This window comes from Pogoniulus pusillus, chromosome 6, assembly GCF_015220805.1.
Source record: "Pogoniulus pusillus isolate bPogPus1 chromosome 6, bPogPus1.pri, whole genome shotgun sequence".
Lineage (NCBI taxonomy): Eukaryota > Metazoa > Chordata > Aves > Piciformes > Lybiidae > Pogoniulus > Pogoniulus pusillus.
Genome location: NC_087269.1, coordinates 37,267,096 through 37,282,986, shown reverse-complemented (window position 1 = coordinate 37,282,986; position 15,891 = coordinate 37,267,096). Strand labels below are relative to the sequence as shown.

The window sequence follows — 15,891 nt, the reverse complement described above, 5'->3', positions numbered from 1 at the left end:
CCAAAGCCTTCAAGAACTATTTTAGTTATAGAAAGCAGATGGCCTTTGGGAGGCAGATCAGGAAGAGCTCAAGCTGTTGAATGCAAAACTTTGCATGGAAAATCGGGGCAATTCAGTAGATAATTGACTTCTGTGAGTGAAATGCAGATGTTTATGTATGGAGATCAAGCAGGCTGTGGGACAGAGCCAGTGCTGGTGTAGGCCAATTTTCAGATATGGATACCTGCATAAATAAATACGTGTATGTAAATATGCAGACATACATACTCTGATATAAATCCCCAAATCCATTTCAGCTAATTATACGTAACGTTAGGTGTCAAAGGCTTGCTTCACTTTCAGCGAAGGTGCAGGCAGAATAAAACCTACAACATTTTGCTGAAACACTTACAATTTCTAGAATCATAGATGGTTTGGATTGGAAGGAATCTTTAAGATAGGTAGTTTCAACTGCCCTGCCATGGAGGGGACTAGGTTGCGCTACTAGACCAGGTTGCTCAAGGCCCCATCCAACCTGGCTCTGAACACTTCCAGAAATGGAGCCTCCACAACTTCTCTGGCCAACCTGTTCCAATGCTTCACCACGCTCACAGGGAAGAATTTCTTCCTAATGCCTAATCTAAATCAAGCTTCTTCCAGCTTGAAGCCATTACCCCTCATCCTGACACTCCATGCCTTTGCAGAAAGTCCCTTTCCATCTCTCCTGTGCCCCTTCAGATACTTCAAGGCTGCTTTAAGGTCTCCCTAGATGACCAATCCTTTTCTGGGATGAACAATCCAAACTCTCGCAGCTTGTCTTCATAGGAGAAGTGCTCCAGCCCTCTAATCCTCTTTATGGCCTCCTCTGGACCCCCCCTCAGCAGTTCCGTGTCTGTGCTGAGGGCTGGACGCTACTCCAGGTGGGATCTCGCAAGAGCAGAGTGGGACAACCTCTCTGTTGACCTGCTGCCTGCGCTGCCTTTGATGCAGCTCAGGCTTTCTGTGTAGAACAGGCACAGAGGACCACATGCTGAAGGTGGGTAGAGGGTAACAAGGTGTATCCAGTTTGTCCATTTTATAATTAGTGGTTGACTTAGGAGTTCTCAAATGACAGCTGCCTGGCTTGGAGCTATTCTTTCTTGTAATCTTGTATAGAGTTTCTTTTCTTAATCTCCATCGGCAGGGAGGTAGTTTGTGCTTCTCTTGTAAAATCTCAGGTAGAAAAAAGACAGTCCAGGTTGAAAGGGCTGAGTTTGGTTTTGTTCCCTTACTCTTCTCGTGTCACATAGTTTACAGAGTGATTTTGCTGGGAAAAAGTCCTAATGAATGTTAATCTGCAGCAGAGAAGACTTTGGACCAACAGGCTGGGGCAGGGCAAGGTGCCAGAGACGCTTATAGCTCTTTGGAGAGCTCAGCCTAGAGGAGTTTAATCTCCTTTCCAAGTCCCAGGAGAGGGAAAGGGGAAACAGGGTCTTCACAGTAGGTCTTCCCTCACCAAAACTAGGGCTGAAGTAGTTGAAAACGCCTCTGTAAAGACAAGCCCGTGTTTTATTCCCATGGCAGCGGATGCCATGTGGGACCAGGTCAGCAGAGGAGTTGGAGAGGTTGCTCCTTGGTAGCTCCTCAAGCACGTTCTCTTTGTGGTTGGCTGTTTTTTGTTACTTTCTCTCCCAAAATGGGGAGGAGGAGGAAGAGGAAGCAAGCTTGCTGACTCAGGGAAACAAAAAGGAGGTCTGACGAGTAGTGGAGGGCTGTGGCTGTTGATAGTCTCATGGTGGTGGTGGAGCGAGGCGGTGATAGCTCTTTCTTGGCAGCCTCCCCCAGCATGCCACGGTTCGTGTTGCAGGGGTCCCTGTGGGGCTGTGTAAAAAATACCACCAAAACAACAGCTCCTCATCACGTCTGCTCCCTGGAGAGCTAAATATAAATTCATTGGGCAAAGAGAAGGAAATTTTCCACCGTGCTACTCATCTGTGCCTGTGAGCCTGCTGGGTCATGGAGCCTGACAGGCTGCTCCCCCCTGGGGAAGCCTCCCTGCCTGAGCCCACAAGTGCCACTGCTCTCTTTACAGATGAGACCTTCCATAAATTCCTTGAAAGCTGTCGGAGCAGTGGCAGGCCTGAGCCCTGGAGCTCTGGTCCTGCATTCAAGTATCACTGTGAGCAGTGACTGTGTTAGAGTTCTGAGAAAGGACTTCTCCAAGGTCACACAACACGTCCGCAGTCGCTGCCCGCAACCTAGCTATTTGCTTAGAGCAGCAATGCAGAACGTGGCTCTGGTACAGTGAGCAGATCCTCAGGCTGTTTTGTTTCTCCAAACTTTTTTGAGTTGGCTGCATTTAGAGGAGACAGAAATTCCCAGGCAGGAGGCTGTTTCTGACACCCCACCAAGCTGGTGCGAGCTCTGTTAGTGAAGGCAGTGGTGGTGTCAGCTTTTAGTCGTCCACCAATGAAGTGAGTACTGAAAACTAAAAAGTGTCATCATGTGATTAATTTACAGCCAGAATTTCTTCTGGCTTCAGGTGGATGATCCACGAATTTTGAAGTCTGTGTTTGGTATCTCAGATATATAAGGTGTCACATCTTCAACATGTAACATGGTATGGGAGATAAATATTGTCCCGGTGGATTGAAGCTTGAGGAGGGTAGATTTAGACTGGATATTAGAAAGAAGTTGTTTACAGTGAGGGTAGTGAGGCACTGGAACAGGCTGTCCAGGGAGGTGTGGTTGCCCCCTCTTTGGAGGTGTCCAAGGCTAGGATGGATGAAGACTTGAGCAATCTGGTCTAGTGGAAGGTGTCCCTGCCCATGATGGGGCAGTTTGAGCTAAATGTTCTTTAAGGTCCCTTCCAGTGCAAACAATTCTATAAATCTATGAATAAATAAGATTTGATACGTTAGAAGTTTGTATTTAGTGTATGAAAACAGAAAACTCTTAAACTGGCCTGAAGGAGCATCAAAGCCTGCACGAAATGTGGTTGCTCCTGGCACTGCAGGCTCCGAGTCCCCACACAGGCAGGTGGGTAGTATGCAGGTGAATTTGGGCCCATAATCACTATATTTGATGAGTAGTTTAAGGACTGGTTGAGTGAGTGCAGAAAAAAAATGTGTTCTGGAGCATTTGGTTTCTATACTCCCGCTAAAAAAAAATGTGCCCAGGGGAGACTTGGTCATGGTTATTGCTTTCAGAGGATTAAATATAGCAGCATCATTGGTGTCACTCCTCTGTGGTCCATTTGAAGCATCCCTTGGGCTATGTAATTCCCTATATTTGTGGATCCTGGCCATAGCTTTTGGTTTCAACAGCCGAAGTTCAGGACTCATGCTGTGCAGTAGGTATGAGACCCTAGCAAAAGAAGTGTTCCACTCTGTTTTTTGCTTGTACATCATTACATCTCCTGAGGTTTGTGAAAAATCAAATCTGGCAAACTTCAATTTGGCAGCTGGAAAACCTGCTTTCCCTCTCTGCTCAAAGCCAGCCCTCGAAAAGAAGGACCAAAAAGCCTTTTAAAGGTAGAGAAGCAGGGCTTGGGAGCTGTGGAGCAGAATGATGCACCAGCAGCTTGCTTTGATGTCAGCAACTGTTCTGGAGTGAATGGGATTTAGAGATGCTATGTACGCTTCCTCCTGATCCCAAACTCAAGGTCTTTTCAGGGTTGAGTTAATGCACTTACCTGCTATTAAGAAATTCCTTTTTTGTCCTAGTCCTATGACAAGTCTCGCAGTGACCTGAGACAAGTCTTGGTGCTCCACTGTCTCAGTTGTCCTGTTGTACAACTGCTGTCATCATTCTGCACTACTAGGAAATGTGAGGGAAGGAAAATGGCATTAATTAAACTCACCTGGACACAAAACTATGCAACCTGCTCTGGATGACCCTGCATTATCAGGGAGATTAGACTGAATGATCACCAGAGGTCCCTTCCAACCCCTACTACTCTGTGAGTCTGTGTGGTTAATGAAGATGACTATTCTTGTCTCTGGTTAGGACAGCCTAGTAGCAGTGCACTTAGGCCAGGGAGAGGTAGCAATTTCTCACTGCCAGTAATGTGGGAGAGTCACAATAACTGAGTTCTGTATTTGTGGGCTTACCTTAGCATTACTGAAAATAACCTCCTGGTGTGCTGGGTAATCCTTATCAATGCTATCAAATAACTTATAAATAGTATATATTATTATCCCACTTGTCACATACTTTTTTAGTCCTAGCCATTACAAATCAAAATAGTATCTTATTTTTGAAAGGACAAATTCCGATGCTGTCAATCAGAAGCCAAAAGCTACAATTGTGTGCCAAAGCTGAAGATCCATTACAATTATGAAGATACAGAAGGCATTAAAAGTATCCTCGTTTGGGTTTGTAACCTCTCTGTTAATTCAGAAAAAAAATCTCTTTATTGGGCTATCAGTTGTGTTTTAATTGAAATACAATGCCACAGATGCTCTTTCTCAGAGCAAAAGCGTTGTAGTTAATGAAGATTTACAGTTCCCAATAGCTTCATTTAGAAACCATCACACACGTTTTGGGTTCCACGTGGTTTATGTTGTTGGTAGAAGATGATATTCTTCCCATGGAGGGACCTGGGGACCGCACTGGGACATGGGGGCTTCTGGGTGTGGGGGTGCAGCAGCTCGCTTGAGGCATTGAGCCAGGAGAGCTGCAGTCCTGGACATTGCTGTGCCTACCACTGGTTTTAGTAATTTTCCAAAATAATTTTTACTGGAGCATGTCTTTTAGAAAAGCAACCAGTGCAAAGATAAAAATGTAGGAAGGATTGAGACCCCACTGCAGTCATTTACGATGCCAGCATCTTATTGCAGTGATTATCGTCTATGCTGCTCAGGAAAAAAATGCACTTTGCCCTTGCTCTGAATCTGCATAGTTTCCATTTCCTGCAGCACTGGATGGTGTTATGCAGCCAGTCTGCTCCCTCTGAAAGAGCTGCTCTGCATCTCCTTCCCTCTCTGAAGGTAGCCATGTGGTTTCTGAGCAGTTACTCCTCCATGTTCTCCTAGTCTTGCCCTGTACCTATTTCTTTGCCTCCCTCAGTTACTCCTTGAATCTTCTCCAGACCTTAATCAGACATGGCAGCAGGCTCCAGATGTCTGTAGTGGTTGTGGGCTGCAGATCACAGAGGCAGTACTTTTTATTTCCCTCTTGGAGGTCCCCGGTTCATCCAGTCCACGTGCTTTGGTAGCGCAGTGCAGTCCATATGTACCTTGGTAGCGCGGTGCAGGAGGTGGGGGACATGGCCTTGCCTTTAACATGAATGTCTGACAAGCAGTTTATTTTTTAAAGACATATCCTAACATCTCAGTTAAAATCTCTGCTGGTTGCTTCTCTCCATTCTGTACTGTCAGTTTGTTGCTTCTCCGCTTTTAGGGCTCTGCCAGTCCTGAGTCACACAGCACTGATTTTTCCTGTTTCCTTTGCACTTACTGCCAGAAATATTACATAGCAGAAGGTGAAGGTCTCGTTTTTGTTGAAGCCAGTGTTGCCAGCTTATTTTCAGGCCTGAGCTGTGTCAGTTAAATAGGTGTCAAATAACTGCCACCCATTTCTGTGGGCTTTAATCAAGTCTGTGTGACCAGCACTCCCTTTTTTCAGCACGAAGACATCAAGTGAGACAAGAGCTTTTCTTCTTGGTGGTGTTAGTTGTGCTTCCTGATGCTCTGTCCTTGGACTGAAACCTGAGCCTTGCAGGACTTGTTTTCTTGAGGCCACCACCTTGGCTTGTGCCTGTCCTCTGGGACTATCCCTGGGGATGGCTCAGAAGACCTTCAGGCATGATCTTAGAAAAGTTTAAAGTGTCAACCATTTGGAGCTGTTTAAGAAAGATCTATATTTAGTGCTTGTTGTTGGATATCACCTTGGATTAGTCTTGACAAACATGACTCCATCGTTTTACTTTCTTCTGAGGACTGTGTCAAAGTATGTATTGACCACTTCTCCTTTTCCTGCATTGTGGCTGACGTTCTGACTGCAGAGTAAGGCTGCCAGTGGGACTTCTTGTCCTTAATGTCTATTTAAAAAACTCTGTATCTTGTTTTCTAACAGAGCCTGATGTTTAGCTCACAGTTTAATGCATTTTAAGATGGTGTCCTTATTTTAGGGACTTCACAATGACTTACTAACTCGAGGATTAATTCCCTCACACATTAATGTATCAAGTTGATACATATTTTTTCCATGTGCTGAAGGTGGACGTTTTTGCTGCCCTGTTTGTACTGGCCAATCATTCATGTCTGTGCACTGACAAAATACCTGGCATGATTCCCTTCCCGACAGTGTGCTGCCAGCTTCAGAGCCAGGATGAGATACAGCATTTAAGTCAGTTCTCCACGGGATGTCCTCTCATGTAGAGGCTTCATGGTTCACACCATGCTGGTGTTGGGACCTTCCTCTCTGTCCTTTGGGCTTCCCATTTACACAACACCAAGGAATGTGTTTTCCCTCCTGATTTCCACCTGTGGGATGGGAGAAAGAGCAATATTTGGAGAGTATCCAGATATGGAGACTTCTGGGGTGGAAAATGCAGATTTCTACAATGTTTTTTCCCCTCTAGTGCATGTTCACTCTGTCATAAATGAGCTCGAGGAAGGCTGGGCAGCCTGGTGTTTTTGCCAGCCCAAATAAAAGCAGGGACTGTTTTGATTTCCACTTCCTCTTTTTTTTTTTCCCCTTCTTGTCTCTGAGACAAGCTGTGAAATCTGAGCTTTTTTGGGTTGCAAGCTACAGTGGGGCTCCTCCTGCCCTGCTCCAGCCACATGGGAATTGGGCATCTCCAGGGGATAAAGTATCCTAATGCCAGGAAAACTGTCCTCTGTGGGCATTACTTCCCCAGTTGGGTGGGACACCTCACTGCTTTGGGGTAACAAAATCCAACTCACTGGAGCTGGACTCCAGGATTTCAGCAGCATGGGGGTGAAACATTTCACAGCCCAACCCTTGGGAAACCCCCAAAGGAGCCAAACCTGCAGGAAGCTTGGACTCTACGTGCTGCTGACACTTTGCAGGAGCTGAGAGTGTGTTATGGCAACAGATTCTGTATTATTCCACCCTCATCAGCGTCTCCCTGTGATATTCAAACCACCAGCTGAAACCCAAGTCCAAACTCTCAATGAATGACTGTGTGGAAATGCTGTCGGGCGCATTTCGGTGCTGCCTTGGCTCTGATTTCAGTGAGTAAACATGGTGAGTGGGTGTTTGCTTTCACTTCTTCCTCCTAGCAAAAGACTTCCTTTGAGGGAAGGTGAAGCCTCCAGTGCTGTTCCCCATCACAGCATCAGATTGTTTTGCCCATGGCTTGGTGTTGGCAATGCTGTCACTGTGTGCTTGGGCCCTGTGCTGCCAGGCTTGCCCAGCAGCAGTGGGAAATCCCTGATATCCAGAAGTGTGGAGGATGTCTTGTTCACAGGTGTATGCATAACCCTCGCAGAGCCTGGAGTAGCATGGTCATCCCGTTCAGGGTGATGCTGCAGGGCATCCTTCACGCCTGAAGACATCTTCCCCTGCTCGTCCCACACTCTTAAGATCTGTTTCTCTCAAAGCTTCCCAAAATCACTTCCAGCTTTGACTGCACCTTTTTTTTCTTTTTGGTTTTTTTTTTTTCTGGGTGTGTGTCAGAAATAGTCTTAATGTGCAGCAGGCAGTTACTGGAGAAGGCAGAGTGAGTGTAACCTGTCCTCTCCTTGCTCTGCTGTGTTAGGAAGAGTCCCCCTCCCCTCCTTACACATTCCCCCATCTCCAGCAGAGCCATTGAAGCTGGCTCCTTGGCAGCCTGTGCACGTAGGAACTGTCTTCTGGTAACAGATTGTTATGTATTTAATGAACCTGAGGAAAACAAGAAATTTGAAGGCTGCAGGGCGATACAAGTTTGCTGTTCAGTCTGCCAAATTCACACTAATTCAGACAACTCACAGACGTTTGGCTCCTCATTCTTTAAAAAGATTTATGGAGGATGCAGGGCTCGGATATGCCTTGTTGGTGTACCAGAGAGATGGAGGTGGCAGCATGGGCAAAGGTTTCCAGGCCCCAGAGGACTCATTTCCTCCCTCCGTGGCCACACTGCTGCCATGCCTTCCTCTTGCCAATGTTGATGGCAACAAATGGACAAACAGCAGAGAAATGTGCTTTTCAGTTGCTAGGAGGATTAATAAAGGCTCTAGGTTCGTCTTTCAGGAGCCAAAGAGCTCTTTGAAAGCTATTTCTCAGCTGAGGAATGAAACCTCAGAGATTGCCAAAGAGCTGAAGTACTTTGGTCTAATGCAAACAGGGTTTGCAGACGGTGGCAGGCACCTGTGGTACTCTTTGTTGGCACAGACACCATCCACTGAGAGCATCTGAAACACTTTAAGTGTTGCCTGCCTAGTTCAGGTAGATCATTTAAATTTTTGGAAGGTTCTAAGGGATCATTTTGCTTGGCTTCTTCAGGTGAGGGTTATCAATAAAGACATGGTAGGGGATGATGTGAAGTCTGACAATCTCAGCATACATCCAGTATTTCTCTGCTCTACATTCAGACAGTTCTTTAGGGGTCGTTGGCCTCTACTGATTCTCTAACTCAGCCTTGAAAAAGGAAGAAATCCAAATGAGCAGGACCCAAATCTGCTGTGAGAGTGCTGATGGTATTCTGGCACTTGGCAAGCTTTCCTCAATTACACTACAAGATGTCCTAGGTCTTAGTTGCGCTTGGTTTGTGTGGTGATTTTTGGTGGTGACTGATGAGCAGAAAGCATTAAAGTCGGTGTTGAGGCACTGAGCTTGTTTTGCAGCTCCAAGATTTGCTTCTTGCAAAGACCCTAACTGCTCTGGAACAAGCAGGGGAGCCTGGACTGACCAAGAAGCCCCTCTAACCCTCAGATTGTTAATATCTGTTGAAGCAGGTCCAGAGGAGGTCACAAAGATGATCAGATGGCTGCAGCACCTTCCCCGTGGGGATAGTCTGAAAGAGTTGGGGCTGTTCAGCCTGGAGAAGAGAAGGCTCAGGGGAGACCTTACAGTAGGCTTCCAGTACTTTACAGGGGCTGCAGGAGAGCTGGGGCGGGACATTGTACAAAGGCATGTAGTGATAGGACAAGAGGGAATAGATTTAAGCTGAAAGAGGAGAGATTTAGACTGGATATTAGAAAGAAATTCTTTACAGTAAGAATAGAGAGACACTGGAACAGGTTGCCCAGGGAGGTGATGGATGACACCTCCCTGGAAGTGTGCAAATCTAGGTTGGATGGAGCCTTGAGCAACCTGGTCTAGTGGAAGGTGTCCCTGCCTGTGATGGGGAGGTTGGTGCTAGATGATCTTTAAGGTCTTTTCCAACCCAAACCATTCTATGATCTGTTTGTAAGTAAATGGACATAGTGTCATAGAGGTAGGCATTAAGATGGGTACTTAAGATGCATACTGTTTAAAATTGGTTATTCTTAAGGATTGAGTCTATAAAAGTGGCATGGTGGGGCTGTGTTTACTGTCTCCATCTCGGACAATTTGGATTGTGTATGGGAGAAGAATATAAGGAAGGAACAAGAATTGTTTTTTGTGTCTGTTTACTAGAGCAGCACACTCCAAGAGGTAATTAAAAGTAAACCTGGGCTCTGCTGGCTTGTTCAGCATCCCTAGTTGTTGAGATTAAGCAGCCAAAGCACTCCTCATTTCAGCAATTCCTCATTTTTTGGGAGCGTGGCCAACGCTCACAGTGTCTCACAGACCATTGCAAATTCTTGTAATAAATCTCACAATTGAGGGGAAAAAAGCAAAATCAGAAAGGTGAGATGGTTTGTTGGACCAACTGGCTGGACTGCTGCTGCTGCTTCAGCTCTGCTTCTCCAGAGACAACCTTTGGTACAGTATTTCCAGCATTCTTTGGGAATAGACTCAAAATTAGCAGCAGTCCCCTGATGAGCAGATTAGGCAATGATTAGGGTTTGCTTAAAGAGAATGACTTTTCTATAGTAGTTGGGACTAATATCCTGCAGGATCATAGAATCATAGAATCAACCAGTTTGGAAGAGACCTCCAACATCATCCCATCCAACCTATCCCCCAGCCCTATCCAGTCAACTAGACCATGGCACTAAGTGCCTCAGCCAGGCTTTTCTTGAACACCTCCAGGGACAGTGACTCCACCACCTCCCTGGGCAGCCCATTCCAATGCCAATCACTCTGTCTCTGAGGAACTTCCTCCTAACATCCAGCCTATACCTATCCCGGCACAACTTGAGACTGTGTCCCCTTGTTCTGTTGCTGGTTGCCTGGGAGAAGAGGCCACTCCCCACCTGGCTACAACCTCCCTTCAGGTAGTTGTAGACAGCAATGAGGTCCCCCCTGAGCCTCCTCTTCTCTAGGCTAAACACCCCCAGCTCCCTCAGCCTCTCCTCATAGGATTTGTGTTCCAGGCCTTTCACCAGCTTTGTTGCCCTTCTCTGGATGTGTCTATATGGCCCAAGTGGTGGAGGAACATTGGCAGTGTCTATCCCAAGCCAGAGTGTCTGCTGGGAAGACTTCTTTGGGGCCTGTACTGCTGAGGAAAGATGACAGTGGGCTTGTGGAGCTGAGCTCTGCCATGGCAGGTCTGGGCTAAGCTGGCCCAGCATTGCTCCATGGCCAGGTGCCATGGTCTAGCCTTGAGCTCTGTGGTAAAGGGTTGGACTTGATGATCTGTGAGGTCTCTTCCAACCCTGATGATACTGTGATACTGTGATACTGTGATATGCTGGGCGTGCACCCTCAAGCTGCATGTGGCCAGCTGATGAGTGATCCCTTTAAAGGTCTGATGCTGCTCCTCTGTGAAAACATGTGTGCAGGTTGGATGTGCAACCAAGAGTTACTGAACCCCATGTTAGCTCTTCTCTTTAACTACTATGCATGAATTCTTGTGCAAGGGAGTTGGATCCTGTGTAAGCACTTTGCACGTCCAATCGGCACCTCTCTGCTGGAGACCACGTCTTGCCTGCTGGCTGGTGGTTTGTAAAGACTAATTCTACTTTCTTCTTTTCCTTTACAGTTGCCAGGGAGGAAAAGACAAAATCACTGACAGCACCATTTTCTACAGAGCTAAGATGTTGAGACAAAGCATCTCTGCCCCTTGTCCTATCAGTCCCATTCCACTGCTCTTGTGTAAGGCAGTCATTCCCCTGCTGCTCCTATTCTGTCAGAGCACAGGGACAATAAACCTGATGTGTTTTACTCAACTAGCTGCTGTGTAATTTTCCTTAATTGCTCTTATTTCATTTTGGTGAGAGCTTGCACAGAGGTGAGGTCCAATCATACATACAGATCTGAGTGTGAGCTTGAACTTCAGGCTCTCCCTGACAGCTGGGAATGTTTGGATGTTTGTTTTGGGGCTAAGGATGCTGAGGACCTACTGCCTTGTGTGACTTTGGTGTTGGATTGAGGTAGTGCTCCAGCACTTGGAGCCAGGGATTGGACTGAAACTACAGATAATAATTTTCTTCATAATGAATTTATGGTTGTGGACCATAGTAGCAAGGGTTGGTTTTGTTCCTGGTGACAAGAGCTAACCTCAGGCGTCATTAAGCCTGGTGAGCATCTGTGGTGGCTGCACTTAATATTTTTGGTTCCTAGCATGGTCTCTTGAGAAAGGTGTTGTTATGGTGAAAGGGCTCCTTCTGACTGTGAGTTTTGTTTGTGTGGCTGTAAAGGCTGGCTCCTGGTCTGTCCTGTGCTGGAAGGTGTGCTGGACTGCATTGGTGAGAGCCTCCATTCTTGCTTGGAGCTGTTCATTGTAAGCAGTGAGGTGATCTGGTTCTCAAAGCCTTGCAGGCCTATGGAGTGATGCTCATCTTAGACACAACCCATTGCTGCTTTCCCCTTTGCTATGCCAGCTGTTAAAAATACTAAGTGTAGGCACGTGTTTTACTTACTAATGCTATCTTTATCTTTTTTGCCCTGGAGAAGTCTAGCCTAGCTGCAAGCAGGAGGCAGAGGAGAATGCTTCTTCATTCCTTTTCTTTTGCTGGTAATTTCCAGTGCCTTGAGTGGCATCTTTCATGTTTTTTGAAGGCTGTTGCCTTCATATTTGATAATGATGTGGAAGAGTGCTCAAGCTAGGGCAGCAAGCTGCCCAGAGCTGAGCATATCTCAGCCCTGCTGCAGAAGGCAAGGTATTGCCCAAGTGAGAAAATGAGCCCATGCCTAGCTCCCTGCAGATAACAGGCTTCAGAGATGGTTCCAAATTCATAATGTAATAACTCAGCAATCTGAAGCTGTATCTCATGGCATTGTCCAAAGCAGCCTGTGTGGTGAGGCCCTAGATGCCTCAAAGAAGTGGAAGAATGGAGAGGAGAGGCATGTTTTTTTAATGTGGGTTAAAATTGTGATGTGATGCTCTGTAGAAAGCCTTAAACCTCACAATTTTCAACTGCAATAACCAATTTTGGCAATTTTCCCCAATTTCTTCTAAGTTACCTGTAGCTTTTGGAGAAAATTTGGCTGGCTGTTGTGTGCCCAGGCTCTGCCTGCATGGAGAAATCTGGATCTACGTGGTAGGAGGGGAATTTCTGATTCATTGGTGAGAGGAGGAGGAGGAGGAGGAGGGTGGTTAAACTGTAAAAATATGCTTGGAGTTTGGCCTGGAGGGATTAGGTTTGGTTCTTCAGACGTGTGGATCTAAACTGAGTTAAATAAACTCTGTGATCAGGGAGGCTCTTCGCTCAGCCTGTCATTTTCCACTTGGAGGAGGCAAGATTGGTGTTTTCCATTGCCAAGCTGTTTTTGCTGCTTTTTCTCTTGGAGAGCTGTTTATACATGTTTGGTGGAGTCACCATCTCTGGAGGTGTTCAAAAAACCTGTAGACACGGCACTTTAGGATGTGGTTTAACAGACGTGTTGATGTTAGGTTGATGATTGGACTTGATGATCTTGGAGGTCTTTTCCAACCAAAACAATTCTGTGACTCTGTATTGAACTGCTCTCTCTGTCCTCAGTCATATTTATTGCTCCTTTGGTGGTATTTGCAATCTCTAAACCAGTGTTACTGAACCCTCTTTCCCTGGGATAAACTTTAGGCAGTGGCTGCCAGAAGATGGACTGAGCCAGGAGACTTGCCTTGCTCCAGCCTTGCCTCCCAAAGCACCTTGTGCCTTCTTGTAACATCAGTGTTGACTCTGCAGAGCTTACAGCCAAAGTTTGCAGCGTGGTGATGGGAATATTTTTAACTGAGCCAAAGCATGCTCTTGGTTGCACTGTGGTATTTTGGAGTGATGCTTGTTGAAAAACAGTTTCCAAAATACAGAGTACTGTCCATTATTATAAACCTGGAGAGAAGCAGGTAGATCTTCAGTGTCTGGAATTTGCTAAAAGGGTTGTCAGGTATTGGAACAGGCTGCCCAGGGAAATGTGGGAATCTCCATCCCTGTGGAGGGATTCAAAAGACCTGTAGATGTGGTGCCAAGGGACATGGTTTAGTGGTGGCTTGGTAGTGCTGAGTTAATGGTTGAACCTGATGATCTTAAAGGTCTCTTCCAACCAAAATGATTCTGTGATGCTTCTGTGGCAGTGGAGCCAAGCCTGCAGCTATGCTGAGGATGAAGGCTGGGCTTGAGTGTTTGTCCATCCTCCTCTTTCACAGAGTTTGAGAGGAATTTGGAAGTGGCTGGAAATCTTCCACCCAAAGAGGGACAGACAGCTCTCAGTTTCATTCAGAAAGCCAAGGTCAGGAATGCTTCCTGTTTCCTCTTGCAGGTGTTTAAGAAAACTTTCTGTGCAGTCAAAAGGCTGCCTGAGTGTTTCTTCAGGGACCAGTATTGGGGTGTAGAGTAGGGAGCAACATCCTACATGGGTTGTGGCTTTGTCACTGAAAGATTTGAGGAGCACTGAAAAATGGGTGGAAACAGATGTTTTATACTCTGAGTGATCCCACTGTGGTGCTCATAAAGTGTACCAGGGGCCCACATTCCTCATTCCTGTGTGTCCTTGCTGCCTGCAAATAGGTTTTCTGACAGTATGTATGTCTGGAGATGGATTATTTGGGCTGAACTGTGGTTGAATGATTACTGTACTTAAGAGTGGTGGTCCCACAATGAATGGAAATCTGCGTGATGCTCGTCCTCAATTGTCTTCACCAAGAGTTGTGCTGAGGGTCAGAGGTATGGGTGTATGATACTGTTTGTGCTTCAGGCTCCCTCCAGCCTTGGCAAAGCACCCAGCAGAGAGTTTGCTAAGTCCTGAGGACTTTCAGTACAGCAGATAAAAGGGGAATGGCTGTGACTTGGTGCGTGGTGTCTGCTGTGGTGGCACCATTTGTGGTGCAGGGAGTGGGAACTTGCTGCTGTCTGCCCATGATGAGCTGCTCTAGGGCTTTACTCCTTGCTTGTAAAGTACCATTTAAGGAGCTCATCTCTTTTCACAAACATTACCTTTCAAGTGTGTGGGTGAAAGTTGGATCATCTGCCTTACTCTTTGTGCAGTGTAATTTTTTACCAAGCCTAACATTGGGTTGCTGTGATACTGTCCAGAAAAGAGCTCTGAGAGAAGCTTCTTTCCACCTTTGCAACTGCAAAGATCACAGAGGCTTCTAGTATGTTTGTATTTTGAAGAATTACCTACAGAAAAAGCACAACTTGCTAAAATTTGGTGGTTTCTATGTACCAGTGCTGCTCACAGGTGCTCCATTCAGCTCAGGAGATTACATTGATTCCAGTGGCCATGGTCCAAGTCTAAACTTAACCTTGACAGAGGGATGGAGATAGTTCCTTTATCTGATTGCAAATAAGGAAGTGCATTTCTTACAATAATTAATGGTCCCTGAGGAGTATCTTTTTATTGGCATGTGTGTGTGTGAAAGCGTCCAGTCTATAAATACATCATAGTTTCCTCCTGAGAGGCAATAAAGAGAACATCCCAGATCTGCCTAAGCCTTTGTATCCCCCTTGCTGTAGGACATGACCAGGCAGAAGAACCACACAGGGTCACACCATGTGTCAGGAGCCTGGTGAAGCAGGATGGAGGGCCAGAGATCACATTTCACTGTGAAGTTTTGCTTTTTATTGCAGTTTCTTGGTGGGGATGATTTCAAAACCAAACCAAGCGGTAGATAAAAGAGCCCAGACCTACAAGCGTGCCTCAGACCTGATGTTGGGTGATGTTAACTGCCAGTTTACTGCTGGTTTGCTGTCATTAGGGTTGTGTTAATTGCAGGAGATGCAGTGGAGCAATGAGATGGGAGGTGCAAGGAGCATGTGCCTGTACTTGCACACTGCCACATGCCTGGGTGTGTGTAGGAGTCTGCTGCAGCAACTTTAACCATTACCTTAGGGAAAGATAATTATTCCTGAAGAAATCATAGCTTGGTAACGAGGAACTCTGTTTAAGTGCTTTCATACTGCTCTGAATGCCTCTTTGATCTCTGTATCCCATGCTGCTGGCAGTGGCCCTAGTGTCCTCCCAAACAGTCTGTCCCCACGGCAAACATCCCTATCTCTTTGTTGGGATCAAGGACAACAGAGATTGAGGCAGATAAAAATCATAGAATCACAGTCATTGAATGATTTGGGTTAGAAGGGACCTTTAGAAGTCCCTTGCAGTGAGCAGAGACATCTTCAACTAGATCAGGTGGACATGCTTATCTAGGTCAGCAGTTGGTCCTGATGATCTTAAAGGTCTCTTCTAACCAGAATGATTCTGTAGTTCTTTGGGAGGCTGCTGGCCTTGCAAGTTTGACAGGAAGAGATTTTTCCTTGGGGAACGAGAGCTGTATTCTGGCAGCCAGCTCTGATACTGGCAAAGGCAGCCACTGCCCTGCTCCTTCTCTGAAGCTCAACCGTGGGAGCTGATGGAGCTGAAGTTGCAGGGAGAGCACTCATTAGAAGTAAAAGGAGGTGAGCCAGCAGGGATGAGGTGCTGTGCAGCTACCACATTGTGCTGCTGGGGCCCTGCACTGCTGTTGGAGCTCTTGCT

The 15,891-nt window shown here is 46.3% G+C and overlaps 1 protein-coding gene across 1 annotated transcript in view; it reads left to right on the top strand.

Moving 5' to 3' along the window:
* Window positions 1-15,891, top strand: part of FAM53B (family with sequence similarity 53 member B) — a 57,666-nt gene that overhangs the window by 2,154 nt on the left and 39,621 nt on the right. The window lies entirely within an intron of this gene.